Raw genomic sequence first — 5,087 nt, 5'->3', positions numbered from 1 at the left:
TCTCTCTCTCTCTCTCTCTCTCCTCTCTCTCCCCTTCCCGCACTCGTGTACATATGCTCTCAAAGAAAAAAAAAGAAAGAAAGAAAAGAAAAATTAAATGTGGATTTTAATCCAGTTTTGTCTGACTTCAAATTCTGAACTCCTTTGCCCACACTAGACAGCCACCCATCCCAGAAGAGAATGAAAATGAGGAGTGTAAACATAAGCTCACAGCATAAAAACGGGTACACTGGGTACTTTAGGGATGCTGAACTATACTTAGAGAATTTCAGTTCAGCTGAATTATGTGCAAGGAACTAGGTTCTTTCCTGTGGGATCACAAAAAATAAGAAGCTGGCTCGTCTTCCAGTATCTTATAATCATCTATGCGCATTTGTATTTGTAAATATGAGTGTGTGTTAAAGAGTGTGTGTGTGTGTACTTGTACGGTAGGCAGATAGTTCAAGAAAATTATTGAGAAAATGATGCCCACTCTATCAACCTGATTTCTTTTATCTTTTGCCAGCTTCATCATGAAGCTGGAATAAACATTTTTTTCTGGAATAAACTTGCTTAGCAGGAATAAACCATAGTTTAGGGACAAGAGCAATCAATCCATGGTGTCGAAGCCATGCGTTCTGTGCCTGACTCTGCATCAGGGTTGCTGTGTGGCTTTAGATTGGCACTGACTTTTCTGGCCTCAGTCTCCTTATCTACAGAACGGCCAGGTCATAATGGGACTTTATTATGTGAGAAGCTCTAAGGTTCCTTTCAGATTTATAACTGCCCTGCCATGCCTGAAAACAAGCAGTATGCCAGGCAGTTTCAAATGAATATTCTTTTATTTCTTTTTCTCCAAATGAGTTCTGTGACAGTTTAGTATTTACTTTTTAAAAGAATCTTTGCATTTTCTTTGTGGTGACTAAAAGTAACTCATTGATATTCCAAACAGGCCATTTGTTAAGCCTTTATTTCACAATATGACCCCTTGCACATTAATAGTCAGAAAACTAAGACTTAAATAAATAGAAATTACTGTTTGTCCCAAGGATTAAAGGAGAACAAGTTTGTTATTGTCAAATAGTTTTCACAAAGAATATTAGAAGGCCATGCATAGGCTTTATAATGGAAAAGAAGAAATTTAATTTGCCAAATTAAGGTCTCAGAAGAGAAAGTGTTATATATACAAATAATCTGGGTAGAAAAAGGTACATATATTAATTTATAATAAATTCTGTATATATTTATATAGTGTATAAAGTATTTAAATAAAATAATACACACATGTGTAAATAAATATACCCAACCAGATGAATATTCTGGAGGCTCAGATATGGCATCTTTTATTTGTCTGGTTTATTTTAGACCATAGAATAGTAATGAATATCTAGTTGGCTCACAAAAAGTATTGTTAATTATTGATTGATTTTGTCTGATATGAGGACCAAAAAAAAAAAAAACTATAATAAGTTCACAACTGTTTAATTTTTCAGTGTATTGAATTGAAAACAACTCAAAAGTAAAAAATATAGAGTGAATCCCCAGAATAAGTGAGGCTATGTATGTTAGATTAGAGATATTGAAATACAATGCCACTGAAAGACAAGCTTACATTTTCATTACTGTCCTTTTATCTATTTTTATATTAAAGGTATTAAGCTCTCATGTAAGAGCCAGTCTTATGCAAGGCCCACTTCCCCATACTACTTTCTGAACTTTTCATTCCTTTCTCAGAAATGCCCAATAGCTATTATGTTATGTTTTAATTGCAGTAGGAGTCCCCAGCTGAAGGCTACATGTGTTCTTGCCTAGTGTACTGATGTGTAGTTTCCGTCATTAGAAGCTGATACGTCTTCAGGTTCCTTTGGCAGAGGAGAGCCCTGGCTGGGAGAAAGATAGGGAGACCATAAAAATGGCTGTTTGAGGCACTAATTTCTGCCTTGGACCCTAGCATACATTTAAGCCTGGGGAGGGAAGAAGTATAGACCGAAGTCCAAGGCAATATCCTCACATGCTACTTTCCCTATCAGGAAGACCTCTTCCACCAACTCTCTGGTCTCCCCACCCTTGGGGAATATTATGCCTAATTCAGGTTTAAGCTTCTGGGGCCCTTCTACAGGAAGCATTCCCCTTTATCCTCCCCATCTTCTGACCAGAACAGGCATTTCTGTTCTTCACTCTATAACTTCCTACACTTCCTCATGGCATTTATCACATTAATAATTGGCTATTAGGGTCTTGCTCCAAGACAGCAGGAACCATGCTTATCTTGTTCCCTGGTAATCCTCAACTCCCAACATGATGCTAAATTATGTTTGTTGAATGAACGATGAATGGCCCCATCTCTTGCCCAGAGAAGAAAGCCTATCAGGTGAATATTAAATTAATCTTTGAATTTTAAAAGCAGGAAACTCACTGACTTGTAAATGGGCCATTTTGATATTGAATATTTTATAATATTAGAAAGTAAAGAAAGTTATAAAATGATCTTAAGGAAGTAAATTTTATAACATTTTCATTGTCTCTTATGGCCCCAACATTTCCTCTCTCACATATAGACCCAAGAAAAATATTTTCACATTTGCCATAAAAGACATGTATAAGGAGGTTTATAAGAAACACTGTTCATAAAAGCAAAAGACTAGAAACAGCTAAATGTCCACTAATAGGAAAGGAGAAATAAATAAATTATGATATATTTATATAATGAAATATTAAATGGCAAGAAAATAAATAGACTCAGCTACATATAAAAACATGAATGAATTTCAATAATGGGAAATTGAGCAAAAAAAAAAAAAACAAAAAACAAAATCCCAGAAGACAACATGCTGAGTAACACCCTTTATAACAGTTAAAGTCAGAGACTAAAGTAAACACATACAACTGAGGCGTATCTATGTACATAAGGATATGATTTTGGAAAACAAAAAAATGAACACAAGACCTAGGATAGTTCTTACATCAGTTAGGGGTGCAAGAGGGTATGGGGAGTTTTTTAATTCTTATGTTGGGTAGTGTGCTCATGAGTGTTTATTACAATGCTACTATAATTGGATGAATGAATGCATGCATGAATAGATAAATAAATTAGCAAATGAACAAAGGAGAGAAAAAAACAAATGAGGACTATAGATGTACTAATTATTACAAAACCAAGTTTTGTGTTATGCACAATTCTGTGTACTGAGGTCCATTAATACTTAGAATAAATTAAGGATGATGAGTTTTTTTTTTAACTTTAATTGCCAAGATTTGATTCTTTTTCTGATAGACATCAGGATCAAATACCAGTCTAGTATCCACCACTCATCTTTAAAACAAGTGGAAATTTCCTGAAACATGGCCTTATGTTCTTTTGGTTCATTTGCTCATTCATTCATTTATTTACGTCACCTTATTCTAGAAATATTTAGTAAGCATCTACTATGCACCAGCAACTATATTCAGCTTACTTCCACCAAGAAATTCATCACCCTAATTTCTATGAAATGAACTAAGTCTCAATCCCAAGATAGGAATAAAACAACCATTACTGTCAGGAAAAATGCTTCAAAAATAGAAGCTCAGAGATTAAAACTGATCTTTGTTACCTGAGGAAGCTTCTCTGATGACACAATGTGTGAAAGATATTCAGGTGAAAATGAAAATATTCCAGGTAGATCAACAGAATATGAGAACACCTGGAGATGAAAGAATAATTCATTAAGTGACATAAAGTAAGTGTGGCATGGCTAGAGACAGTGAGAATAACAAGAGACAAAATTGGCAAGGTAGGCATGGTCATATTGCTGAAAGACTTGAAAATTATGCTATAAAGTCCAAACCATATTTCAAGAGAAGTGGAATTCCATTCAAATTTTATAGCAGAAGTATGGTAATAATGGATTTCCGCTTCTGAAAGGCCCCACTTTCTGACAGGTGGGGAAAGAAGTAGGGTCAGGGTAGGAGTGGAAGATGGGAGACCAGTCAGGAGGCTTCTTCGGTGTTTCACGGGAAGGATAATGGACATCTTGACTTAGGTATTTATGATGGAGATGGGAAAGAGTAGTCAACTTTGAGAGCTATGTTAAAGAAAGAATATATCAAGCTTAGTCTCTATTAAGATTTTCTTCATTTTTGATGTGCTCTTATTGTCTTAGTCTGATGCATGTAAATAAGCATGATCTTACTTATCTTTCTTAGGATTTATGGGGTTTCCTGATTCTCTGTGTATTAGTTAGGGTAATTAATACCAGCTGTTATAACAAAAAAGACCCCAGAGTCATTGGTTGAACATATTGTAAGTTTTATTTCTTGCTCAAACTTCAATGCAGGTCTTCCTGGGTTAGTGGCTTTCCTGGGCTATTATCGTCTAAGCAAGAACTGACGCATCCAGATTCCTTCACGTTTAACATGGGGTCATCAACTCATCATATTTGGTGAGGAGAGAGAGAGGAAGGGTAGGGACACACACACACACACACACACACACACACACAGAATGGAGGGAAGGTGGGATGGGACATGTCCACCTACTCTTGACTATAACAGAAAGCAACCATCTCCTCCAATTACATTCTTTTCTGAGAACTAGTTGAATGACATGGGGAAACAGCCTGTGTGGCAGTAGCAACTGACTGGTCGTCTACACTGTTGATTAAAGTCTGAGCATTTCACAGCTATTAACCCTTCAAATATTCTCTCTCTCTCTCTTTTGTATTCTCTCCTTCTGGGACTTCCTTTACATGTATATGACCTCATTATCTTCCATATTTTTAAAACTATCTTTTGTATCTTCCTCTTTGTACTACTGGACTTTAGGTAATTTTTTTTAAGGTTCCTTCCAGTTTACTAACTCTCTCCTCAGTTGTAATTAATCTTATATTTAATACTTTTGTTGTGTTTTGATTTTTCAAAGATCATATTTTTTACTTGGGGAATTTCTATTTTTTTCAGTTTTGATCATTTTTAATTTTTATGTGATATTTCAGTTCTATGTTTCATATCTTTAAGAAATACTTATTTAAATTTTGTATCTGAGAATTCCATTATCAGGAGTCCCTAGGAAGTCCACTACTACTGTTTGTTGGTTCTTCTTACATTCATTCTGGTAGCTTGTTTCTCTT

The 5,087-nt window shown here is 35.2% G+C and overlaps 1 long non-coding RNA gene across 1 annotated transcript; it reads right to left on the bottom strand.

Annotated features, from left to right (window-relative positions):
- Window positions 1-1,445: 1,445 nt before the first annotated feature.
- LOC131506232 (uncharacterized) lies at window positions 1,446-3,665 on the bottom strand. The gene is made up of 2 exons (XR_009258814.1): window positions 3,573-3,665; window positions 1,446-1,863 (listed from the first exon to the last, which is right to left on the bottom strand). It is a non-coding gene; the product is annotated as an uncharacterized LOC131506232 (long non-coding RNA).
- Between the last annotated feature and the right edge of the window lie 1,422 nt (window positions 3,666-5,087).

The sequence above is a fragment of the Neofelis nebulosa genome, chromosome 3 (genome assembly GCF_028018385.1).
Source record: "Neofelis nebulosa isolate mNeoNeb1 chromosome 3, mNeoNeb1.pri, whole genome shotgun sequence".
Lineage (NCBI taxonomy): Eukaryota > Metazoa > Chordata > Mammalia > Carnivora > Felidae > Neofelis > Neofelis nebulosa.
The sequence above is the reverse complement of the archived record's forward strand: the minus strand, read 5'-3'. Positions and strand labels throughout refer to the sequence as shown.